This window comes from Gambusia affinis, linkage group LG07, assembly GCF_019740435.1.
Source record: "Gambusia affinis linkage group LG07, SWU_Gaff_1.0, whole genome shotgun sequence".
In the NCBI taxonomy this organism is placed as follows: domain Eukaryota; kingdom Metazoa; phylum Chordata; class Actinopteri; order Cyprinodontiformes; family Poeciliidae; genus Gambusia; species Gambusia affinis.
In genome coordinates, this window is record NC_057874.1 from 6,238,660 (window position 1) to 6,266,634 (window position 27,975).

At 41.9% G+C, this 27,975-nt stretch overlaps 1 protein-coding gene across 3 annotated transcripts in view; it reads right to left on the minus strand.

Annotated features, from left to right (window-relative positions):
• LOC122834324 (cadherin-4-like) overlaps positions 1 to 27,975 on the minus strand; it is a 301,525-nt gene that overhangs the window by 208,382 nt on the left and 65,168 nt on the right. The window contains exon 1 of one of the 3 annotated variants that reach the window (XM_044122666.1): positions 258 to 376. The exons of the other annotated variants lie outside the window; for them this stretch is intronic. The gene's annotated coding sequence lies outside the window, so the exon portion shown is untranslated. Of the gene's footprint in view, positions 1 to 257; positions 377 to 27,975 lie in introns of those variants that run through there. 3 annotated transcript variants of the gene reach the window in all.

The window sequence follows — 27,975 nt, forward strand, 5'->3', positions numbered from 1 at the left end:
GCAGGTCCGTGCCGAAGCGGAGACAATCCGTACGACTTCAGGCACCTGCTGAGGAAGACGTCGCAGAGACGAAAGCTCCTCAAGCAGTACTGAATGAGGCTAATGGTGTGAAACATGCTAAAACAAGCCCACAAATCTTGCTGAAAAGTTGCTATTAACTTAGTGTTGCCTTATTTTAATTGCACAAAAATATCTACAATTAAAAACTATTTAAAAATACTTTTACTTTATCTGATCTTCTTGCTTTTGAACCATACCTAATTATGGACTTCTTTGAGCCGATCCGTCACAGCACATCCCAAATTTAACAGAACTTGGTGGTGTTGTGGTAAACGACAAGGAGCCTCCAAGGGGTGTGAGTACTTTTCCAAGCCGCTGTGCAGCAACCGGCCCCCGTACGTTTGAGCTCGTTTCTCTCGGTGAGCTCGCGCCGCAGCCTCGGCCCCGGCTGCGAGCGAATCTCTCATCTACAAAGCTCATCTACGGAGAGCGAGCTGCAGCGGCGCGCTGGCTGCCTGGCCTGCCTGCAGGCTGCATTTGCTTCAACACTAATATCACAGAGGCATCCAATGAATTCCTAAAGAGCACAATCAAGAGAGAAACAACCCCTGCCGCTGCCATCGCCATGCCACTTGCTTTCCCCCTCCTGCTACTTACACAAGCAATATTCCAAGTTGTTGTTTTGCTTCCATCAAATTTTCCATTAAAAGTGACATTTCATCTAAATCAGGCCCTTGGGGTGCGAACCCAGACAAAAACCAAAGAAGGTAAGGGATGGGGTAATTCTTGCAGTTACTAAAGTTTGTGTACACACACACACACACACACACTAACACACGCAGGCCTGTGTGTTCACCTCCTTCAGCCCGCGTGGCACTGTATACAGAGGGAAGGCTATTATTTGCAGACATTGACGCAACATCGAAGCAATTACATGTGTCTCTCCATTCAACGCAGTTAATAGAGCAAACAGCATACCACATCAGTTATCTGAGATGTGTAAACGTGACAACTTTCTCGCCTCCTGGAAAACCTCACCGGGTGTCGGCTTCACACCATCGAAGAGAGAATTTAGGGGTGGTGTTTGAGTAACCTGTCATGGTAAAAAAAAAAAAAAAAACGCAGAAGAAAAAACAAGAAAGCAGACTTCTTTGGGTGACACATGACATGCGAAATAGGTTTTAGTCTCCACTTGCAGCATATGAATCATCGTTTGCGACAGACTGAAAGGAACACATGAAAAAAAAAAAAAAAGAAGCGGAAACGAGCGGAGACCAGATTCCCTTCGTTCAGGTGGAGTCTGGGAGATTTTCCTCCCCTCAGGGTTCCATTTGCACAGATCGCTGGGACTTATGAAGATCTTTTAACAGTCGAGATCGCACCGATCTCCTGCCTGAGACGTCTCGGCGGTTTTTCACGAGAAGCGAACACTGAAGAGATAATGCCAATATTGTACGGAAAGACTCGCTCTTCGGTAAAAATGGAGACAGGCAGTCCTGCCAAGAAAGAGCGACACTTGTGTTTAGGTGCCAGCTCCTCGGGGACGGCAGAGTCCAACGCTGGGTTTGAAATCACTAAGAAAGGACGAGGAAGAACTGGTGTATTCTGACAACTGTTCTATTCATGCTTACTTATTCCTAAATTAATAAATCAAATCATTAGTCAGTAGTCTACCGCACAAAGCGCTATCTAGGAAGTCCAGCTTCCTAGATAGTGCTAGTTTTTTAAAATGTCTTAAATGCATCAGAAAACAATCTAAGTTGAATTTAAGACCTTTTGTTAATCACAGTTCTTAAAATTTATTAGCAACTATTTAGCTAGTAGTACCACATTGCTAGCTAGCCAGTTAGCACAGCTAGCTAGCCAGTTGGCTAGCTGAGTCTAGTTATGGGTAAGTGTAAATAAATCTATTTTCTTTTATACATTCCTGTCATGACATAGGTCTTAAATTTCATTCATAAGGATCTCAAGAAGTCTTCCAATTTGAGTCGATGAAACTTGCAGAATCTTTTATTCTCTCATCAAGCAAAGCCTTTTTTTCCCCCCATTACCCACGAAGACTGAAACAAGCAAGCAGCCTTTTTCTCTGATTTTCCTCCTGTTACCCACCATGTTACTTCATCATACAATGTAAACAGAAACATGTTGTGCGACTTTAATAACCGTCTACCTTGAAACATGGCGACTGCTGAACAAAAAGCATTTATGGCTCCTGAACAAGACTTTAGGTCACAGGTTCCACTACGCAAAACTCGACAAAAAGACCCTTTAGTTTGGTGAGGTTTCAAAATGAAATCAGTCCAGATTACAAGAACTCGCACGATTCAGGTTCAGTGAGGGGAAGTTTAAATACTTGGTGGTCCCATCGCCGTTACGGGCAAACAGAGCGGTGACATTAAAAAAGCATTTGTCTTTTGAAAGAACGGTTTGCGTCACGACGCAACAGTAGGTCTTCTGAAACCATACAGGGGCTGTGTTAAGAACCGCTCGCACATCTGCTGTGACCTTTACCTTCTGCCTTAATGAGATTTCCATTGATTCGGTTTCCCTGAGAAAATAAATCAATCAGAAACTCTATAAAAAATTGACACAACAGCCCTGAACGCATCAGCGGTTAGGTCTTCGACTTGTCAATTGCAGGTATAATGAGACATCTTATAAACAGCCAGGCTATTACTCTTGCCGAGCAGAGTGTGCGAGTATTTGTGTGTGTGTTTTTATTGGTTCCCGTTCTTGTGTGTGAGCATTTGGCTCTCATCTGCATTCTTTTTTCTTTCCTTCGGATAGAAACGGGGATGCGCTCCGGAGAGGAGAGCGGAAGTTTGAACTCCTCACCTGTCATGTTCCAATTAGCCTGATCTTTCCACGGCTCATTAGGCTTAGGGAGGGTTGTAGGTGCAGAACGAGAGGGATCGATAGCGCCGGCCAAGTTCAACTTTATTTAGATAAACATTTGTTAGCTAAACGCTTACTTTCAAAAAAGATTTAGAGGCATGTCATGTAAAAGGGGAGGAAAAAAGGGAAATGGAAGTGGATCGCTCCCCCTTCCGAGAAAATAAATAAAAGCAAGTCTAATTTTAATTCGTTTGTCCCCAACCAGCAGCTACAAACACCAGACCTGGAATGCTGCAGAGAAAAAGAAGGAATAGGCTCCCTAATGCCTCTTATTAATTAAAAGATGTGTCAGCACATTCGCCAGTGACAGAAGCAATAAAACAAAGTGCTCCTCCTCATTTACTTCACCTCCCAGCAGTGCGAAAGGAGAGAGTGTCGCTCCTCTTTTAATATCTTTTCCTGGGGAGCAAACCGGTGGCACATGACCACGTGTGTGGCGGCGCACGCGAGCCAATCCTCCAGACGGTCTCGGCGCATAACTTGCGGCGTCCAACTGCGCGCGCGAGAGCGTGCGAGCTCCTGATTAGGCAAAACAAAAGGAATGTTTTGGAAGGCAAACGAGTGGGAACTGGGCAATTAGATGTTTCAGTTCTACTGATTGAGGATGACAGGAGCAACACACTGCGCTGAGCCTCAAACATTCAGGGGGACACACACACACACACACACACACACGTAGAGCTCTTCCACACACAGAGGCGAATACGTTGCTTCATTTACTGCAATGCCAAATTGGATCTGATAGGCAATTAATGGTGTAATTGGCCGTTGGAGAGGTTGTCTTCTCCCTGGAGGGGAGCTGGTTCCACTGGGCAGTCAAGAAGAGAGTGAAGGATGTGTTGCTGATGGAGCCGGGCCAAAACGGAAAGGATTTTCTGAAGTTTTAGTGGGACTAAAAATGTTATTTATTTTAGTTATTTATTTCTATTTTTTTTTTTTTTTTTTTTACATTGCAGGAGTAGGTTTCAGGTCTAATTGATTGGTTATTGTTTTTAAAATGAGGATGCGCTATGTAGTCCCGTAAAAGCCAAAAATAATTTGGCCATTAGACTCACTATTGTAATAATTTGATGCTGGATGTGATTGTGTACTGCAAGCGGCGGAACATTTTACTTATTTAGCAAAAACTGTTTAAAACCTGTGAATTCTCACTTCATTGCCAAGGTCAATAATTCTACAACTAAAGAATTAATGAATTAATAACTATAACTAACAATTTAATATGACATATAATACTATATTTAGATCCATTCAAATCCGTATAACAAAATGGTTTCTTCTGTATAGTATAACTCATCACTTTTTGAGATCAAATATTATTTAAATGTATTCAGAGAAGCAGGGTCAGGGCGGCTGCTATGCTACAGTTTTTGCGCTATAATTGGTTTTTTATTTCTTAATTTTTCATTTCAGGGCTCTGCTGAAGTGAACACTTGAGAAAAGCTTTGAAAGTGTGTTTTATTAGCTAACTTTGTAATGGACTGACTGACCTTGCTGTATGTTAATGCATGCACATATCAGACAGGTAAAGTCGCCTGGTGTTTATGATTCTGGCCAGAGAAGCTTGTTAATGCACAAGGAGAGCTCCTTACAGTTTGTTTATGCACACTTAGGCAACTTAGTTTAAGCAAATATTACATTACCTACATGTAAGTTAAATTTGAAGTAGGTTTAAGATATATGTAGCGCCAATAGATACATAGAGCACCTTGAAAAAGTACATAACCATGAACATCAGTAGATTTTTTTTTTTTGAATACTTTGAGCGTCACAAATATAAAGTAGTGCGTGTGTAAAAGATATTTGGTTTAATTATTTCCTTTCACAAATAAAAGTCAACAAAACTGAACAAAAAATTGTTATCCCCAGCACAAAGCTGCCATTACCACTGTGTGCCACTTTGGGGATGATCTGTTCAGGGTGATGTACATTATGATTTTTCTTTTGTCCAACACTCAGACAGTTGATACCAATAAGCATTATTTGACATGGGGACCGTCTTCCACATTCCCCTTGCATGGCTTATGACAACACTAGATGGAAATCTAACCTTTCCATAACCAAGCAAAGGTTAGATTTCCAGCGTTCATCCTATCAAAAGATTTCTCCAGTGCTTGCGAAACTGTCGCAGGCCTCTTGACTGTTTCTCAGACTAAGGCTCTGCTTGGTACTAAAGAAACTCCGTGGTCCTAAAGATACTATTTACTATCTGATGACCAACCAAACCATTGACACGTCACAGAATATCCTTAATTTTCACATGGGTGGATTTTGTTTGCCACAATCCTCTGGACATTGGTTTGGTACTGTCTGTTTTGTGTTCTGGTGTTTATATTTTAGTGTTTTGTTCCTTTTATGCTTACTTATGTCAAATTAATGTATCAGAAATAGTTTGACAGTAATTGTATGAATGTGCAAGCAGGAACAGAACTGCTTTTCTTGGGTGTCTCTCAGGTCAGGAAAAGACAGGATGAAGAGAGACTCCATCCTCCATTGCCTTTCCAAGCGACTGGTAAGACAGTCAGGAAGCAATGGTTTATTTGGCAGTGGTGGTTTCTCACTGGGATTCCTCTGTCAGGAATTTTTGGAACTTTGGTGCGGATGTGTAGAGAGTTAGAAAAGTGTCCGTTACCAGGGATTGTTTCACCAGTACGAATGAGCATAGAAAGGAACTTTGTACTCCGGAAACCCACAGTGGTGAAACCCCAGGGAGCAGGAACTCCATTACTGTGGTAAGCTGGCATACATTCAAGCACTACAATGATCTGGTTTCACCATGGGAAAGTGAATAATCATCTTATCTATAATCCTTAATTCAGTGGCCGAGTAAACAGCCCCAGTCAGCAACAGGGCAGACAGAGAAGGCAGAAGTGCGTCAACATCCACGAGGAGGTAATCAAATGAGGTCCATCAATCCGTCCATTGCCTTCCGCTCATCCAGGGTCGGGTCACGGGGTTCAGAGCCAATAGAGTAGCTTAGAGTCCAGGCAGAGGCAGAGTGGTAAGAATGCAGAAAACTGGTCAAGTACACAATCAGGAACAATGATATGGAGAACTTGAAGGAAGACTATCGCAAGGAAGACGACAGATGGCAGCAGAACTGATGAGAGACATCAGCAATCAGCAGAGAGCATGCGCAGGACGAGTCACAGGTGAGAGCGATGAGCCAATCAACAAGTAAGGGACAGGCTGTGAGCCGAGCAGCAAAACAAACCATTGGAGGAAACGGGGAAGTCAGAATATTTTACGTTTTAGTTATATTTAGCGGATTGTTTCTGCTTGTGATGTTTGTGTCATCAGGGTTTTTCCCTCAGTTCCTCAGTAATTCTCCCCTCACAGCTGCTATGCATTATGCAGATTTCACTCACCTGATTCCACAAATGTATAAGCTGTTGTCCAGACTGTTCCAGTGCCACGTTTGTCTTTGGATATTTGTGGAAAGTTTCTTTTGGAAGTTTTCTCAATAATTTCAGTTCTTGACCCCCATCAACTCCACAAAACCTGAAAGTGACTTCTGAAGGCAGTTGGTTACACTGCATCTTATTTGTGGTGGCTACGATTTGTTAAAGAGTATGCGACAGTGTAAAATATAGATTTCTGTATATGTGTGTGTGTGTGTGTTTGTTGTGTAGGGATGGGCGATTCCTTTCAGTGAAGCCGTCAGTCAGAAATATGATATTAATCAAATGAGCCTCCGGTGCCAGGGCCATCATATGGAAGCAGGTGATTGATGAAGCCTCCAACATGCCCCACAGCTCCGGAGCCATACATTCATCCTGGGGCATTTTAAATGGTCTTGACCTTGCAATCATGCCTCCCACCTTACCTTTCATTCTTTTATTACTTTTATCCCCTCCTACTGTGAGCCTCTCTCTTCTCCGAGCCGGAGAAGGGGAGCTAATAAATAAAGAGGAGGAACCATAGAAGCACCTGAGCTACCCTCCCACCCCTTCACCACCCTGCTGCTGCAAAACTGTCTTCAGATGCGTCAGCAGAATTAGAAATGCACAGTTTCATTACCAGTCTTTCCACAGCCCCAGATGCCGCTCAGATTGGGAGCAATCCTTTTGTTCCACTGGAACCACGGGTTATCAGTCTTCCCCTCTCCCAGGTGTAATTAGGTGCTCTGAAACGGCACCAATTTAGACGTTCACTGAAGACTCATCTACACAAATGGAATCAGACGTAGTAATCATTTGGAGGCTGCTAAACTGGTCAGTTTCAATCCCCGACAGGGAAACTGTAAACAGATTATCGCTGGTTGTGCCCCGGGCGTGGCGGAGATCATATTTCAGACGTCACAAAGCATTGGCTGCAAAATCATGCTAAGAGTACACTTTGCGCGGTCACCGATTGTTTGAATCAAACGTGATGTCTACCTGCAAGGGAACTGAACTGCTTGTTTAGGTAAGCAGGTTTGTGAAACGTCTCCACGGGGAGAGAGGTACACACTACGGGAAGTGGACACCCTAGAAACCGCACGCCTTTCTGCTTCGCATGATGCGCTGCTATCCAAATGATGCATGGATGATGTAAAGAACAAATTCCCTTCGGCCTGCGGTGTGTCAGCCGCATCTCCCTGGGCAGAGAGGAGAAGATATGGCTTGGCTTGGACTGGCAGGCGGAGACGGTGAGAGGAAACGAATGAGCAGAGGGAGAGTTGCTGCGCAGAGAGTTTTCACTTCCCAGCGGTGACATTTGACCACTCGGCTTTGATGTCCTTTCTTTAAGCCGCGCCGCCTCTGCAAGCAGAAGCATCCACAGGTGTGCCGCCGGAACATAAAGCGACCACAACAGGAAGCTTTGGAAGCTCGGTTGAATTTGCGTCTCACTAGGAGGCCGTCTGCAAGGAGTATGCAAAACCAAGGAGTAGCAGAAGAATACATTTTCCAAAGATACTTTTTATTTTATATATATACACAAATGCTGGAATCTAGAGGTCTCTTTGAAACCGTTTACTAGCCTCCTTGTGAAGAGATCCGGGGCTGGATATGAGCCAGAGCGCATTAGAGCAGAGGGGAGTCTGGCAACCCTGAGTTTGGCTACATGAGGAGCTAACCCCCAGTGGAGTGTGTGGACTGACTTCTCTAAAAAACTATTTGCAGATAGTTGCATAAATCCAGCTCTTTTGTAAGTTAGGAACAATGCTTCTATACTTGCACTCCTTAAACTCTTTCCAGCTTTTTTTCCAGAAACTTTAAAGTGTTGTTGGAGAGTTGTTGTTTTTTTTGTAATAGACCAGCACAAAGTGGCACATGAGTGTGAGTGGAAGGCCATAGATGCATGGTTTTTAACAGTTCTGCAAACAATAATCTTAAGAAGTGTGGCATATGGCTATATTTACCTCATTTTGCTCCAATATCCCTGGACAAAACCTAGTGCAAACCTGTAGGTCTGACCCAGTTCATGAGTAGAGTCCAGCTGTGTGTAACTGAAGGTGATTATAAATCCATGGCTGTTGAACTAAACTGGCGTTAATCAGAAAAGCGTTTAAGGCCCCGTTTCAGTAAAACCGTACCGGTTTTGTTGACCTGACACATTTTGCAACCAGATTTCAGAGTGAAATGTTTCTGTCAAAAATTTCATGGGTTTGATAACACACATGTGCAGAACGCACAGCTGCAGGGTTTATTCTACAGCAAAAACAATGGCGGGTAGCATTGTGCTGTGTTGTGCGGCTTAACCTGTTCAGTGTAACACAGATTCTGATAAGGAGTATATGTGATTTTAGCATGTTGTTTGAGTGTTCGACAACATGCAAAAAACACAGAGCCATCTAGTGGCATGGCATAAAAACTACAGCAGATTCTAGGGTCTTGGTAGGGACCAACGTTTCCCCAGTCAACATCCAAAACTGCCCTCAGTTTCCAGATATCTTCTTGTGTAAACATAGTCTAAGAATGCCACATTATGCTGCATTTCAGTTTCACTCAGAACCGGAAAATTCTTTCTGGGAAGTAGGAAAAGTCAACTGGTACTGTGTAGTCGGATTTTCCGCTGGGTTGTAAGCCAGACTTCGTCTTTCAACATGGACGCATCTCGTACATAAATGTAAGAGTCCAGCTACAATCAATGCTACCTGTAGTGCCAGTATAAAAACTGAACAAACTAAACAAACTGAAAGTGGTGCTTGCTTATAGTAAAGCTGAAAATGACCTTCGTAAGGTGAACTGCAAATATCCTACTGGAATGTTGTCACCTCGGGTCTGACGACAAACCTGGCTCTGACTTCCGACTTTCTGAGGCCAGTCCACATCGACAGCTCAGGAGGAAGAATATTATAGGACAAGTATGTCTGTTCTAAACATGTCTGTCCTTTATGGATTGTGGCAAGAAGAAGAAATGTTAAATCCATCTAAAGTTCTGTTTGGCACACAGGAACAGTTCACCCTCTCATCATATTGGACCAAACTGCAATTTGGTGACCAATGTGAAAAATGTCATGAGTAGAAAAAAAAGAGAAAAATCTCACACCCTGAACACACCACTGCCCCCAAACAAATTGGAGGCAACTTTCATGTTGTGTGGATGTTTTTCTTCAACTGTTGGAGACAAACTCCAACAGACTGGCAACTGGAATTGCAGCAAGAAATGTTTCTCCTACTAGCTTTGACACAAATGAACAGCATGCTTTTCTTTCTCTCTGCTCTTCAGTTGTGGCCTTCATCCATTTATTATTCCCATTTCATCCTGTCCAGGGTCACAATGAGCCTCAGTGTTTCCTAGCTAGCTTTGTGAGACACGGGAAACTCCTTGCAGAGCTCGCTAAGCCCAACAGTCTGAATCACAGATCGACACCTGAGACGTGTGAATTCCTAATTCCACCCACAGATAACTTCAGGTTTTTTTAAAAGAAATGTACTTTCTTTTAGACTCACATCTAAGCCAGGATGAAAAACTGTCTCAGTAATTACTGCGATAAACGCTAATATTGTTGTTTTGATGCCATTTTCAGGTAACATATTAATAATGCTTTAATAATGCAAGTTCGCCCTCTCAAAGACCAGCAATGTTTAATTTTGTAACAAACACTTAATGCTGGAACTGGAAGATGGTTTTATTAAAGCAATTAATAAAACCGAAACAAAAACCATTTACAACCAAAACTGTAACTATATATGTATTATAATGTGCCTGTAAACAAAATTGCTGTGTGACTAAACGTAAAATACCTTGCTGCGACAGGTTTAATCATGTCTACCTTTGCTGCACTTCTTGCAATGAAATTGTTCAATGTACTGAAGTTGCTAAAGGTCTTTTTAAGACTTTTAGCAACCTGTGAAACTCTGAAGCTTTGACTCGTCTGAGCAAATTTATCTGAGCAGCCAGGTCCAAACCATGTTGGTTTCCTACTGAGGTGGATCTGATGGCGAACCTGCTAACATAGAAACCCTCTTTGATCCAACACTTTTCCCTTCTCTCCCCTGTGCTTTTAAGTACCGTCACATACAGGGGAGGAATAAATAAATAAAAAAACGTGCACTCTTCATGCACATCATCATCGTCTATGTCTGTACCTTCATTTTGCAGACTTTTTTTTTTTCCCCCGCCCTTTCTTGCTAGACGTGCGCTAACAATCAATCCCATTTCATTCCGGTGAGAGAACGAATGGAATTCCAGCTGAGACTGTGGCAGCAGGTGAAGAACAAAGGCTTTTCTGGCACGCCGCCGCCGCCGTTCCCCCCCTCCGCCCCACCGGCAGCCTCTGCCTCGCTCTGCTGCAGAGACCCGTACCTGCTCCGGGTCTCCATCGCCTCCTCACAAACATGCAGGGCTCCTCCAAGCTGAAGGGACGTTGTGACCTTTCTGCCATCAACAGAATGCGGGTCTGTACGTGATCATTACGCCGAGAGAAATTGATGGGCTCAGACGGAGGAACCACTGGCATTACTTTGTCACTGCGACCGTATTCTCTCTCTGTGTTTTCGGCGTGATTTGTCTCAGACTTTGACTCTGTGCAACAGGGCAACTCACTGTATTAATAAGTGGTTTTTTTAATAGAACGCCTTAAATGAAGGTGATTAGAGCTAATGTGGTGACAAATAACCTGTGATCCCCGACAAAACAACCCCGCAACACGTCTGACAAGATGATCAACTCGATGTTGGATCTTGCATCGACAGGAACCGATGTGATTAACGCAGCACAAAGAGAGTCATCAAACCTCACTGCTGCTGGTTTTTCTTATGCAGATGGTTACATAAGAATAAGGACAAGCAAAATGCAAATAGAACTAAGTCACTGGAAGTCTGAAAGACAACTGAGAAATACATGCATTGAGGCACATTTAAACTAGAAGCGTCAATGTAGTTTATGGGATTTTATTTCTGACTCCAACACAAAGTAGTAGATAACAGAAGTGGATGGAAAAGGAAGTAGGATTCTTTTTTTTCTGTCCCATTAAGTTGATGGTGTATAAAAAGCCTTTTGCTTAAGTCAGTGGTTTAGGAAAGCTGGAGGGAAACATTTCAATTGACTGAATTCTATTTTTTTAATCACAAAATCTAGTCTGTTTTTCAATCAACATTATAAAACGTGAGCTAAAATGATTCATTGAAATGTTATGTGCGAAGCTCATTTTCTTCTGAATGGCTGCCAGTCAGGATGCTAGCTTGCTCCTCAAGGTAGCATAGCAAGCACAACATGGACAAGTTTCAGACAAAACTTCAACAGTTTTACACATCTAGTGGCAGACCTCTGCTCTAGGACACAAAACCTCAATAAAGTATATTTATTTATACATAATTACAGAATGCCTTAGCTGTAGTCGCAGCGTGAGGTTTAAGGGATATGAGTACTTTCCCGAGTCACCGTTGTTCTCCGCTCTTGTGAAAAAGAACACAAGTGGCTTGACGTGTTCTCGTTACACGAATCCACCTTTGTCTCCGCAGTACAGAGAGGATATGATGCACATGGGCTGCTGGACTTATTGATCAACAAAGTGCAAAAAAAAAAGAAAAAGGAGAAATGAGCACTTACTATACAGATGAAAACGTGTCTATATGACAAAAAGACAGAAAAGTCAATCAGGAAGCTACAAATGACTACTTTCTGTGGCATTAAGCACTTAGCTTTTAAAGCACTTCCAGGGTTTTTTTTCCCCCGTTAAAAACAAACCTTGAAAGGGCATTATTATGTAAAATCGATTATCTTGAGCTTTACATCATGTTATAATGTTATTTCCCTCATCAAAAACACACCTGAAGTGTTGCCTTGATTCTTTCATTCATGTTTGAGAAATCCTTTAATCTCCATGGCAACCGTATACCTGTTCAAAACACCCAAGTGGTCCTGGCCATCCAGATGCATCTCTCTTCTGAGCTACTGTTTCCAAGCTTTGGATCTTCCATCTCATAGAGCCACCCTTCCCCGAGACTCCCCCATTCAGCTCCTTCAGACTAGCCAGCAGCAATTAGCAGACACCCAGTGGAACACCTGCTAAGCATGCAAACTATTTTTCAGTGCAACACTGATAAAACGCGGTTAAAGGGTTAAGAGAGGAGCCATGTTGTGACGACTTCCTGAAAGCGGAGTTTCAGAAAGAGCAGGAGATTTTAAAGCGACAGAGGCCCAATTTCAAGGTGTTAAATTGCAAAGTAACATTTTTCACTCATATTTGATATAAACCGACTGCAACAGTTACTTGATTGACTTCAATGTTCTTTAGAATCACAACTGTAAAATATCGGATTTCTAAAACTATATGTTCAGATGAGTCAAACATTTAAAGACGACAATAAATGTAATTTCTGCTGCTTAGCTTTTCAGTCTTCGCTCGTTATCGCCACGTACGTCCACCTTCAGCTGCTTCACAGGTTGTGTGCGGACTGACTGGCCTGTTTCCCTGCCTGACAATGGAGGCTCAGTAATGGATAAAATAACATATTAATAGCTGACTCGCGGCTCAAAGATGTGTTTCATTAAAATCCAACCGCGATGTGTCAACCAGAAATAGCAGGAAAATCGAAGCAGGAGGGAACACGCCTGACAGAGGCAGCAACGTTATATTTCACAGTATGTTCGCGAGGAATTATAAGTGGATGAAATATAGCGAGTTACGTGAACTTTAATCTACCGCATTACCTTGTGTATAGATGAAAACATTCTCTTTTTATTTTTCACACATAAATCTTTAAGTATAAACATTTACAGATGTATATGAGGTAGGCTTTGCCAATCATAGGATCTTAAAATCAGGCAGGAAACAGGACCATTATATGGAGTTAAACGCAGTTTCTGGTATTTGGGTTAGCAATGACAAAATTCTTGATTTAACTTCATCCCGATCATGAATGCAGCCAAACTGATGTGATTATTTGCAGCAATAAGACAAACATAGGAACCAATATCACAAATGCACCAAGTGCATAATCAGATATAATGGAATCTGTTTGCAGATTACACTTTATGCCCTAAAGAATTTGTAGTCAGTGTAAATTATCCCAGTTTACATATATATATATATATATATATATATATATATATATATATATATATATATATATATATATATATATATATATATATATATATATATATATATATATATATATATATATATATATATATATATATATATATATATAAAAATATAGATAAAACTCTTTATTTATACAGAAAGAAATTTCTTCAAACTCACTATCTCATTTACAAGACATACCCGTTACATACATCACAAAAATTGTCCACATATTGAGATTTAATTTGTTTTCTTTTTTTTATTGTGATAATACCCGTATTTGATTTGTTTATAAGATTAAAGAGGAAGTTTTGTTTAGTTTTTTGTTTTTTTCAGGGACATTTTATAGCACAATCAAGTAATTATATTATCTTCAGTTGCTATAAAAATGTTATTTAAATACAAAATATGATTTAAAAGAAATTTCACTTTGTGGTTAATTGCCTTCAACTTGGACATCCGTCTCTTTTAAAGAAAACTCCTGTTCTCTCTAAAGCATAAAACTCCCGCCTTTAAGTGAGAATACATGGAAACAAAACGGAATGTGCAAAAACAAACAAACAAACAAACAAAAAACCACAAACACAAAGTTATTCCTGGTGCGGAGTGTTGATATCTAATCCTAAATTGGTCCTGATGCTGTAACAGCACAGAACATGTTTCCATTTCAAGTTTTAGCAAAAAGATTTTGAGCTAAGGGTGATCAAATGCAGTCCATAAATAGTTGTTTTCTTTAAGTGCACAAAGTCTCAAGCGAATCTGGGCCTCATAATCCAAAGGACAAATTCATTGGTTAGTGTGCATTTCGTAGGAAAGACTTCATTTAGACAGGAAATACTACAAGATTTTCTTTCTATTTAATTTCTAACCAGAGGGTATCTTTTGTAAAATACAGTGTTGTCCAAATTCACCTCCAACTGCTTCCGGTCTTCATGCGGCAGATGGCCTATAAATAATCCACCACTGACTAGAGGTCGCATGACTTCATGTACTCTAAAAGTCAAGGTCAAAAGTCCAAACGGCCAGCCGCTGTGACGTAGTAGACGGGTTCACAGCAAGTTACAGGTTATACGAGCTACATTCAAAGTGACCACTGACCGCTTAGAGAGACAGTTCTTCTGTCACTTTGGACCGACATGTCGCACAAACCCAAGTCCCGAACACCGGCTGGTATTGATGTTCGGGTAACGTGATAATCTTAGACGACGAGTCGACGTGAAACATAAAAAGTCTCTGCAGAAAACAGATTAGCCTAAAAGTTGTCTAGTTGGTTTAACCCTTAATGATGCAAACACGGCGCATATCAAGGATCATATTAGAAGCAATTTGCTCCTGCATTGCTGTCGAGAATTATGACTAATTTTGCTCATTAGCAAACCGTCTTCATTTAGTGTCTGCTTGACAGAAATAAAACACAATCTAATCCTTTTTATTGTAATTCAAAGTCAGACAGTAAGGTTATAGCAGCATACAGAGGGGTGATTTTGTATATCTGCTGCACCCGTGTCTGTTTTATTAATAAAAAGAAAAAATAGATAAATAAACAAAAAACCTCCCAGTCGATGGAAAACTGGATCAATGAGGGTCATTTTCTGCTGCGATTCGCTTTGATGCCCCAGCCTTTTCTGGCCAGAGTGCCTTTATTTTCTCGTATTATGGATCCAGTCAGGAACACAGCACAACAAGTAGGGCTGTATGAAAAACATTTAAATGAAAGCTAGCATGTAGGTTAACATATTTTTAATAACTCCCGAGTCATCATTGTCATAGAAGGGGATTGTACTTAGATGCAGATCTCTGTTGTGGGCCGGAATAGAACCGGCCGGCATAAAAACCTGCACATTAGATTGTGGGAATAGAAATGACGGGAAGGGAAAACTGAGCCTTAAAGAGGCTATTGAACATGATAAAATAACTTTATTGTTTCGAGTAAAATTTCCTACAAGATCTCAAAGAATTATATTTTAAAGGTGCTGATTAAAAGTGAAACCCGAACGCAAATTTTCTGACGGTAACCTTGTGATTGCAGGTCCTGAAAACTCTCCTTGCTAATGACAAACAGATCACCCTTCGTCTCGATTCTGCGGGCAACTGATGTCACTTAAAAATGCACTTTGAAGACTTAATCCAAGTTGCTGCAAGCATTTTTAACCCTGGATTAGGTCACATTTAAAGAACGGCAACCACCATGTCAAAAGAGAGTTGTATTGAATTTTAGGTAATCCTCCTACAGCGTTGGTTTTTCACAGGTTTCTTTTGGGTTGGTCAGTAGGTTAGTCACAAACAACTTCAACGCCTCTAAATGTGAGTTTTTTTCTTGGCTAAGCCTCTCGACTGCGAACCAAGAATCATCCAGGCACGGTGTTGCTTTCACTGAAGAGAGAAAGATCAGATTTTACAGTTTCCAATCTGCCATCACCGGTTGGAGCGATGGAGCTGAACGTTTGCTCCAGACACCGGCTGATATGTTTTGCTTAAGTCTGAGATTTCTCAGCTTCCCTCGTTTTTTAACACGCAATGCACTGCGTGTCGCTAAGCTCAGATGCAGGGCTCGAACGGCAGACGAGTTGAAAGGCAGTTCAAGTCGTATTAAAACTTTAAAATTCAGCAAAAAAGGCTGGAAAACACTCAAGGATTACAAACCCATTGGAAGCAAATATGAAGGTTAGTCCAAAGGTTTTGTATTCTACTATCCTCATCTATAGGCAGACATCCGCCTGTCACAATAATCAGTTAATCAATTAATCACATCATGAATTAAAATGAGCTCAATTTTGTACAGAGACATGATCATCCTTATGGTTTTCTTTCTGTTTTCTTTTCTGTTTTTTTTTTTTTTTTTTTTTGTTTGTTTGTTTTTGGTTCTTTCCAATATTTAAAATTTCATCCAGTTGTTGTTGTTTTTTTTTTAACCAAATTAAAGTTTGTTACACTTTGAGGAGGTAAACTTGCATTACAATGCCCTCATCAATGAATCACTTGAAAATGGTCTCCAAACAACAATATTACTGTTTATCTCAATGATTACCGGGACGATTAACCTGTAATGGTGGCAGGGAGGACAACGGATGCAAAGGAAATGCTTCCTTGCTCAGATTTCTTTAAAACACAATGATGCAACCCTATATTTCTATGCCAGGTCTTGGTGGGGCAAAACCTTGAGGCCAAACACACACACACACACGCACACACACCCACACACATGTTTGCGCAGCTATCTTTGAGAGGACTTTCCATTGACTTCCATTCATTTCTACAGCCGAAACCTTACCCTTATCCTAACCATCACATACCTAACCCTAACCAAAACTCAATTCACACTTTAGTCCTAAATCTGACCCCTGACCCAAAAACAGCATTTCCCCTTGTGGGGACCAGGCTTCGGTCCCCACAGGGAGCAGTGGGTCCCCACAACGTGGAATGTGTCAGGAAAATGGTCCCCACAAGGTATTAGAATCAAATGCACACATGCACCCACACACACACAGATTAGCCCTCAAAAAGCTTTTTACATCCAAGTACCCAATACCATGCACTGCCTCCAACCACTGCTGCCCCTCACTGTCTGCCAGCTGCATGAGGGCTCCCTCAGGCACAGCCAGCTGTGGCCATCCTCCTTAGCAAAGAGCTGAAACGGTGGCGGAGGAAGAAAAAGAAAAGAAAAAAAAAAACAGTACAACCCAAAATTGAACTCGTGAGATTCAACGAGGTGAGAGGTCGAACCCACCCAGACCCAGAAATCTAACACAACACGGAGAAGTTCACTCTTGGTGCAACACGGAAAACAATTATGAGATGCTTAATTGAACCACAGAACCACATGCACTTTTTGGTGCTCTGTGGGATTATTAATGAATGCGCTGACATTTCTTTTAATTTGCCAAGCACTGTTAGATGCCGTCCAGAGCTGTGGGAGGTATTCATGAAAGGAGGAGGAGGGAGGGGAAAAAAAAAGAAAAAAAAAGACGAGAACAGACAATAAAAAAAAAACATAATGCATCAGCATACGGCGGATTGTGCATGGGATGGCGGAAATAAGACGGTGGCACCCGGGGGCATCGTCCAGCCCGGTGCTACGCAACAGCCCGGGAGGTCCGGCTAACATTAACACACATTATACGCAAGACCAGCTTTACAGCGGGACGCCATCACATGCTGTTTGCATCTCTGCTCCATGTACTTTGATGATTTGAATTTATAATCAGTGGGAATTGGGGAGGTCAGGATTTTTCATAGAATCAAAGCTACTTAATATTTTCCCTACTGGTCTAACTCGTGTAAAGGAGCTGAAACTTAATTGTGTTTTTGTTTGTTTTGGTTTTTTTACGTGTGTTTTTCTTATTACAGAGAACCAGAGGCATTATGCGCCTTAATTTTGCGCTGCTGTTTCTCCCTACCTTCGCTGGCGTTCCCGATGTCACTATGAAATCACTTTTAATGGCGTGCGCGTCAAATATTTGCATAACACATTACAATAGCGGCGAATTAATCTGCTCCTCGATTTAAATTAGTGGCATTCAGAGAATCAATTAAGTCACCATCACTTTCCGAGCTGCATTAAGTGCCAACAGCGAGGGGAATGGAAAATTACATTTCCCTTTACAAAATTTGCATACTGCACTGGCACTGCACTCAGCTCCTTGGCAAAGAAAGTGCTTACTTTGTTCCAACTGCTAAAGACAGCTGAGAAAACTGTTCCTCCCTCCGCTGAGTTTAAAGCTGGGGTTTAAAAAAAAAAAAATTTCTCAAGGAGGCATTACCCCAACCCAGTACATTTTGTAGTCATTTCTTTGACAGCAGTTCTTGGCTCAAGTGATTTTCTTTGCAAATTGCAACATGCCCATTGCTTTGGGTCTTAACACCATTTCCAAGGAGATCATAGTGGAACTGGAGGTTTTTTTTTAGTTGTTTTTTTTTTTTTACTTATTCTCCACTGGAAAAGTATTAATCTCGCTAAATTTGTGTTAGTATGTCATGTGTTTACGGTGGCCAAAGAGGGTCAAGAAAAGGCAACAGCCACAATGCAACAACAAAAAATCATGATACAACACAGATGCACAACAACAAAAAGTCAACACAGCAAAAGACTCAATGCAGCAGCACAAAGCCTCAGCAATATAAAGTCACAACACAACAACTAAAGGTCACAACACAACAAGACGACGACACAAAAACGAAAATCCGCAACGCAACACTGAAAGTAACAATGCAATAAAGAGCCACAACACCAAAAGTCACAAAACAACAACAAAAAAGTCAACACAGCAAAAGACAAAAAGCCTCAGCAATAAAAAGTTACAACACAACAACAAAAAGTCACTGCAGAATGAAAGACAACACTATGCTAAGAAGCCACAAGGCAACAACTAAAAACCACAACAAAATGCCAGAAAGTCTCAACACAACAACAAAAAGCCACAAAGCAACACCAAAAAGTTGCAACATATTAAAAGACAGCACAACAATAAAACGCCACAACACAACAAAAGCCACGATGCAGTAATACAGGGCCCAAAGGAACAACAGCCACAACAAAAAAGCAACAACATAACGGAAATTATTCTAGTATGTTTGTCATAACTTTGTGTTGACATAACTTCTGTTGTGTTGTGATTTTTGAAGTTTGTTGGCCCTTCTAGGCCACCATAATATGTAGCTGGGGGTTGGGGGAGAAAAGGTAGACCTGGTTCTACAGACGTTCTAAGCACAACTTTAAAAAGTGTGACATGAACTTAATTTTAGCTCTCTTTACTCTGATGCCCCATAATAAACTTCAGTGGAACCAAGTGGAACCTCAGCATGTATCCAGTGGTTCTGTGAAGGATTTTTAGAGAACATCAGTGGGAAACAAAACACATTAAAGTTCTCTGACAGGAATGTTTAAAGATGGGTTAGGCCATAAAGCAATATCTTTAGATTTGTTTCATCCATCATGAAAAGATGGAAAGAGTTTTTCACAACTACAAAGCAACAAAGACATGGACATGAAGTATAGTGAGGATAGATTATTCATTAGAGAATCAGCCATGTGAATGATAGTGTTCTACATGCAGAACACTATGGGGAACAGAAAGCTAACACTGCACATGACCCTGAACCCACCGTCCCTACACAGTGACATGGTGATGGCAGCATCATACTGGAGTGATGATTTTAATTAACACTCTTATTTCCTCTTTTTTAGGACAGGGAGAGAGCTGGGTGCCCACTTGTAGACAAATTCTAAAATTGAAAGAATTTCAACAACAACAACAACAAAAAATGCAGAAAGTCTAATAATTTACTTCCTGTCTGGAATCGTATGCAGTCTATTTAAATTTCTCATTGCGCCATGGCAACGGGCTGTAGCCTTTCTCACAACAAATGAAACTGCCCTGCTTTGCATTTTCTCTTCCACTCACCGTCTCTTTCTCTCTGACTGCTGCCTATATACTTCTGTTTACCAGAGCTCCCAGAATGCACTGCGGCATGATGTCTGTCGGCATTCGGCACGCAGTTTAGATTTTAATTTCCAAGCAAAATACCAACCAAATACCATTCTTATGGTTTACCACCCTCGTCATTAGAACCGCAGAATGTTTCAGTCCTGCCACATAAAAGCCTTTTTGTGAAGCTGAAGGAAAAGGAGGGAAACGAAGCCGATGTGTTTGTGCGAGAGCGTAGAGTTGCAACACAGAATGTGCCCTCTGGGTGATCCTATGATCTCTCTGCTTTGGCAGATTGTCAATACATTCTATTTCTTCACAATCTGATATTGTTTTTTCCACCCAGCTCTAATGCCTTCCTGATTTTAGGTCAAAAAAATTTTTCTCCCCAAACTTCACAATCTTCACTATATTCAACAGAGAGAATACTGAAGTTACAATGTGATAAACAGTGAAAAAATGTCAAAAAAGTGTTTCAAAAGCATGGGGTAGTCTTAGCTGCTCTGTGGTGTTTTCTACCCTGGGGTTAGGGACCGGAGCGGTCAGTGCAGAGTTAGTCTGACTCGTCCCACCATCCTTTGATGAAGCATTCCTTGTCTCCTGGGAGTGGTCTTTCCGGGGTGATAAATTCCCGATTCACAGGGACTCTACAGGGAGCGAGTGCTCTCTGAACAGAGCAACAAGCGCGGAAAAACTCGCAGCCCGCACAGCCACCGAATCTCAACCCGGTCGAACACCCACGAAACACCCCGCAACCTGTCGCCAGCAATGTTCGGCGTTTTAGTCATGGGATGGCAGCTCGTGGCCCTGAAATATCTGCCACCTTCTTGATGAGCCTTTTAATAAACAATAGGTGTGACACAGGGGTGGGCACTCCTGGTCCTGGAGGGCCGGTGTCCTGCAACTCTTAGAGTCTCCCTGGTCCAACACACCTGAATCCAACAGCTGAATCACCTCCCAAGTGCAGTCAGGTTCTCCAGAGTCCTGCTAATGACCTCATTATTTGACTCAGGTGTGTTGAAGTAGAGATACATCTAAAAGTTGCAGGACACCGGCCCTCCAGGCCTGGAGTTGCGCACCCATGTCGTGACAGGGAAGTGACAACGTGGATGTGCCGTTCTGTCGCAACCAGTTAAATTCGTTATTCCTTCAGGGTACGGAATTTGGGCCAGGCGTCCCTCTGCAATCATCCTGTCAAGTGACTCACCTATAAGCCTCCGCGCGGCTACACCCATCTCTATTCAAGAACTCCGGTTTCCTCCCCTCTCTTTAATCTCCTCTCACCTCTCTCGGTCAACCTGAGTCCCCGTCTCACTCGCTAACATCGCCATCCACAAAGCCCACCTCTCACTGTACTCTGAAGACAGTGGAGCTGACATTAAGGCAGATGGATTTTCTCTCAATCCGCTTAAGACATCAAACGCCCAGTGACTTTGTTCCTTTTTTTAAAGACACATTTTAATACTACTGCGTTCATGTCTGAGTGCCTCCCCACTGTTAAAGATATTGAGTCGGTAGACTGGTGCATGACAGGTAGTCAGACCTTGTCAAAAGAGAGCGATGAAGTGCTTCTAAATTTGGCCCACTTACTTCAGTTTGATCATTTTAACGCCAACTGCATCGAGCAATGGACCTCTTCAATAAAATGAAGCTTCTGCGTTTGTAATCTGAAAAGACTGACGTAATGAGAACTAGCAGGAGTTTGGACTACTATGACCTGCCGACACAAAGGAAGGTCTTTCCCAACTACCTGCAGCAAACTGTCTGTGACTGGGAATCAAACCCAGGAGATCCAGATTGAGGATCCCAGCCTCTGCAGCCAGCTGAGTGTCCCTGAAGAATTGTTTTATTTCAGAAAGGTGAAAGGTTAAAGGCCATACTACTGCATCTCAATCCCATTTATGTCTGGACTGACTCGGCCACTTCAAAGACTTGATTGTGTTTTTTGTTTTTTTTCCCCTGAACTTTTCAGTGGTGGACTTACTGGTGTGCTTTGAATAACTGTCATACTACATAGCCTAAAGTCACTTACTGTTAGTCTGGCATTTCCTTTTCAATGTTCTTGCAGACAAAAGGTTTTATGGCTCAGCTAATTGCTTCAAGTCATCCAGGATGTGAACCAGCACCATCATAACGCCACCACCATGTTTGACAGCCGTTCCCTGAAATGTTGTTTTGGTTTAACGTACCAGGACAGACACTTTGCAAAAGAAAGTCCTGTTTGGTCTCATCAACGCCTGGAAGATTTTTCCCAAAGAATTGGGGATCAAGAAGATCTACAGACGTACCTTATAGGGTATGTTTACAGATTCAGAAAAACTAAAAGACTCTTCCTTCCACCGTCTCTGAAGACAGAGTCCAAACTTTTGGTTTCCTGCTCTTTTTTTTTTCATGATTTTTCTACATGTATCAAAAGACAGCAGACAGGAGATGATGGGAGGCCAGGGACAATGCCGCTTGTCTGATGTGAATGTGTTTTTCTCTGTTATCACTGTAAGTGGGAGAGATCTTACATCTGCCTGATAACACAGGGCCTCTCTCCTTTTTTTTTTCTTTCTTTTTTTGTCTCGCTGACTGCCAGAATACCAATGTCATTTTAAGTCAACACAGTTCACCTCTGGAGTGAGTTAATTTTAGACCCCATTCATGAGGCCATGACTCTTTCTGCAGAGGTCATGTCTAGCAGGTGTTATGTTTCTATTCATTACTCTCCCAAGATTAGTGGATAATCTAAATATTAGATATATCTTATATTAGATATATAAACAGCATCTAGAAGTTGCTTGATTGTGCTATAAAATGACTATAAGGCTGGAAAACACATTAAAATCTGTATATAACAGCAATCAAAATTTCTTGGTGATTTTGAAACCGTGACATAATTTGAAACCAGAAAACGGTTCATATTTATTTAACAACTGTGGTTGTAGGCCTAAAGATCGGCAGAGCCACATAAACAACACCATCGCTCTTCCATTAGCCCCAATATTACCCTGACTTTTGGATCATTCGACCATTATCTTTGCACAAATCAATATGCCACTTTTACGTAGCCTAATCACTATTACTGCAGTCTGCACCGTGGCACCGTATAGTTTTATGGGGACGGTGCATGTCAGGCTACAGTACTGACTATGAACTAAGTCTCTGCTATTTTTTAACGGCGAACCACAAATCAGTCGTCCTGCTGGCATCATCTCAAGGGCACAGCCACAGCAACCGGCGTGGCACAGGGACGGGAAAAAAAAAAAAAAAAGTCTCACACCGTGGCACAGCAAAAATAAGGTTTGATTGATATTTCTTTTCCTGCCTCCTCCGCTGCAATCTGCATTTCATCAAAAGGCCTCTCCCTGCAGGCTCTCTTAGTGTAGTTGCCGGCCTCATTGACAGAAACGAAAGCCCCCCTCGGGGAAGGAGTTGAGCATGTTTCATGAGAGGACAGCTCCATTACTTCAATACATGTAACACGGGTTTGAATCACACGGGGAGTGATGTACAACCCCGCTCTGCCGCTATTCATCACGATGTGACGGCTGCAAATCAAAACGCACGGTTTAGGGAAGACTCGCCTTTACGGGCAATCGGAAGGAACGGGGGAGAGTTCAAAACGACCCAGGAAACTGTTAATACTGTCTTTAGCCTTTAAGTGCCTTCTTATTGTAAAAACAAAAAAAGAGTAAGACATATTGTCAGGAATAGTGCAGGGATTAGGCTCATAATCAATCAAATAGATTAGAACCAGTGACAACAGTGCAAGCAGCAGTACCGCATACGGTCCGCAGTCAGCCCTGGCAGGAAGCGTTGAGTGTTTTGGCTGTGATTGGCTGCAGAGGGGGGTCCGCGCGCGCGTGAGAGAGGGAGGCAGCACTGCAGTCAGTGCTCCGTCGTAAATCATGCTCCCTGCTCCTTTTGATTGGTTTAAATCGAGCTTCTCTTCTGAGCCTTGACTGGGTCCCCGGGCTTATTAGGGCTTCATGCTGAGAGAATAACCAAGCTTGCAATTCATCAGAAAGATCTTAAAAAGGGAAAGCCAGGCCAGGACTATTCATTTAGATCATCCGTTTACATCTCCTTACACATCCCCTTTGCACAATAATGCTAATTTGTATTGCTCCTGCATTTGGATTTGATGCACTCGGTTTAGGTTTTCACACGTCTAATTTTGCCTGTAATGACGATCAAATGTGATACAGCGGAAGCGGCTTCAAACAATCTTTATTCCACTCTTATGAAACGGCTCCTCGCGCAGCTGAGTTTAAATCGCAGCTCGTGACGACGCACACTGGAAATTGTGGCCCACAATGTTTTTGGTGGGAACGAATTGCAAAAAGAGACTACGGCAAGAAGATGATGATGGGCAATTACCGACAGAACACACCTACACGCTCTTGCCGGCGACCGCAAGAAGAGTAACAAAAGATCAGGAAGAACACAAAGGAGAACAACTGTAACCTGCAGCGTGAATAGCGTGGTCCTAATGCTGCGAGCGCAACAAAAGCTCACGCGAAAAGATGGGAATCACGCTCAATCCTGTTTGAATGGGAGCTCTTTCATCTGATCCATACAGATCGCGTTCTGAACAAACACAGAGGTCAGGTAAAGTCAGCGCCAAAGGGATGTTGTGGAAGCAGCAGGTCACAGAAAATGCTTAGAAAGTTTTTTTTGTTGTTGCTTTTTAATTCCAGGATTAAAAGACGACGTTCCGGCTAACGACTCAAATCAAACATCTGTGTTCTGCTGGCTTTCATTTATTTTAAGAAATGTAACTGGCGTTGGACGGGACTGAATTTGTGGGATTCCTCCTCATTCCAAACAGTGACACTGCTACAAATCTGATTATGTGTCTCGTTATGGAGATGCAGAAAGACGGCTGATCGGAGCTTTCAGATCCACGCAAACACACTGACAGTCCGTATCTCCAAATGTAGATCCAGCCTAATTCAGCTCTGTCAGTTAAGCCTGCAGGATGTCAACATGGCGCTCAGCAAAGACTCTCAAAGAGGAACAGAGACAGAAAAGAGGGATTTTTTTTTTTTCTATACTCGTGCTAACAGGCAGGAGATATTTTGGTTTGTAAAAGTTTCACTAACGTCCTTTAGACCCCAAATCTGTGAAAGGAGGATTTGAACATTAGTGTTGGAAACAGCCGCAGAAACAGTTTAGATTTGTACCAAACTATAATGTCAATATCATGTCTTTCTGTTATGTTAAGCATAGTTAAAATTAAATTGTCATTCAGGTGAAAAAAACGTAACATTTAAAAAAATGGTAAAGGTTTAACAACACTGCTTTTAACTAAATACCAGAGAAAGTCTCAGAGTAGTCAAAGTTTCCTTTGTTTACATGTTGTTACACATTCTTACTTTTCTATATAAAAAAATGGAGAAAAAAATGGTTAATTGGAAAGAGTTTGTCGAGATCAGAGCTATGCCATGGTCTGTACGCCACTTTTATTAAGGTAACACTGTTTTGAAACTACAATTACCCTGTTCAATCTCCGTTAAACTACAATTGCATATAGCCCACCTGGATTTATTCTTGTTTTATGGCTTTTACATCGATCCAAGCGTGCGGTGAGTTAGTGCTTCTGCCCCGTTTTGCAGGGCGACTTTAACTTTTAATATTTGGCAGTTTTTCGGGACAATGCGATTAATGGATCTTCACTGATGGGACGGTAAAGGAAACGATTTAAACAGCTGATGGTCGGCTACCTGAGCAGACACTTTGACTAATTTGCTAAAATAGGCTCAAGGATTATTCCATCAAAAGCAGGGGATGGAAACTTATTACTAATTTCACTCTTGTATTATATTGTAAACTCAAAATATCTATCCTTTTTTTTTTTGAGAACTACATACTGAACAATATCTTTGTTGTACAAACGACGTGAACACTGCTCATTCTGATATTTACCTTCCTATGATATTCAGTGACACTACTCTGAAGTAAACAAATACATTATCTGAGAAAGGGGAGAGCAAAACTAGCGACTCTGGTCGCTATGGTAACGTTTACATATCCCTTCAAAATAAGATACAGATGCGCTACAAAAACAAACATTTTACTTTTGTGAAAATTTTAACTCACGATAACGACTAATGGGAGCTCTGAGCTTGTTTCTCCGCAACCAGACGGTCCAACCTGGGAGAGATGAGAGGCATTGAGACCCGAAGTGTTGCTTATGCACAGGGTGCTTGGTCTCTATGTGGTGAGGCAGTTTGAAGCTTCATTGCCTAAATGTGCAAATGCTAAGTACGTGACACAAAATGTCTGGTTAAAACTGGCAAAAAGACGAATTTAGAGAGCGTCTTGAAAAAGGCAACATTCTTCCCTTTTAACACGACTTTACCTAATATGAAAAGAATCCCCAGTGCATCATTGTGAGGGACAGAAAGGAAATCAACAGCCAAGCTGATAAGGCTGCATAACGGCTTGATCTGAATCTTTTCAGCTCTGTTTTTTTTTTTTTTTTTTTTTGCAATACTCAATTTCCTAACACTGATCCAATCAAAGCAGCAAATTGTCAACCTGATGTTTTGTGCAACCAATTATTTCGATCTGCGGATGCTGTTCAGACAAGAGAACAGCATCCGCGTGCTCGTAATGTGCAGAAGGCTATGCAACAAAAAAGTCGTGACGTATTCGGATCAAACTGACAAGTGAATAATCTTTACGTTATCTTAGAGACAAAGCACAATGCGGGTGAGAGACTGTGGCGCATTCGCCCGTTTTTCAAAGCATGGGAGCACATTGATGCAGTTTGTATTGATTTTTTTATTTTATTTTTTTTCCAGTCTACCTTTTTGTCCAGCCAGGCAGATGCTTTCCAGCCATAATCTTTCCTCGGCTGATAAACACAGCCGGCTGATGCAGAGCGAGAGACGCAGATCAGACAGGGCGCTGATTCAAAGGGTCCTCGTCTCATCCACACGTGGGAAGGGGTCAAAGGGAGCGCTGGAAAACAGGAAGGTTCATCCAGAATCTGAGCCGAGGCGACAGGTGAGTGAAAGGTCGCCGTGGAGGCGGGACACTCGTTGCTGCCGCGCTGTTGGGAGATAATGAGCTTGGAGGCAGGTCGGAGGTCAAGCAAAGGATGCGGCCAGTTGTGCGTTTGCGGTGCAAATGGCAGTCCAGAGCGTGTGGCCAACAAGTGCATTATGAGCTGGATCCGGAGGAGAACGGCGCAGGTTTATGAGCATTTTTAAACAGAGAAAAATCAGCAGCTCGGATGACCTGCTGTGGGGGAGGGAGCCAACGAGCAGCAGACGGAGGCTAAGCAGCAGAGCCATTAGCCACGCATGGCTAAGAGCTGAGCGGCTGGAAGCAAGCAACACGACCGGGTTTTCCTGCATAAGAATTGCAAACAGGTTAGCTCACATATAGATCCAAGAACACACACAGCGTGTTCCCCTCGAGTAAGAGATTGCCGTGTTTTTGGCCGTCTCCGTAGCAACGTTCTTAAGTCCAGTTGGACGTGCTAGCGGACTAGCAGCTAGCGTTGTTTCAGTCAGACAACAAATCAGCGGGTCAATGGCTAACTCCATATCGTGTGGTTTATATGTGAGCTAAAAGATGAAGCACTGAAGACAAGCACAAGACATCAGGAAGTACAACAACCGGTTGCTATGGTGACCGAACAAAGTTTAGTGAAGAGAGATTACTGACTAAAGAGTCGCTTTGGATATGTCTTCATTGATGTCCTTTGAAATAAAATTAACTTGTGATGTTAATTTCTATTAAATTTGAATAAATTGGTTGTCTTGCTCATTATGAAAGCAATGTCTAAAAAAAATAAAATAAAAAAATACTTTACAAAAATACTCCTTCTAAAATGTGGTGACCCAAACCCAAAAGCAATCGGTAAAAAAATTGAGTCGAGTGACTTTTAGCCAATGAGATTACAATCCTTTGATCACATGACAGTTAGCTGGCTAGCGTAGCACCTCTGGCTCAACCCAGCCGACTGATGTCATGTAATTCAAAAAGTGCAACGTGATTGGCTAAAAGCTGCTCCACCGATCTTATGCCACTTGCTCTAAGTTAAATCACCATAGGGACACAACGTCTGGTTTTTGCATGTGACATTTTGGCTGGAAAATTTAAAGTGAAAAAAAAAGTAATGATAATAATAATTACAAAAACAAAAATGGTGGTGGCACAGGAACAAAGCCATGTAAGGCAGCTTTAGTCCTCGCT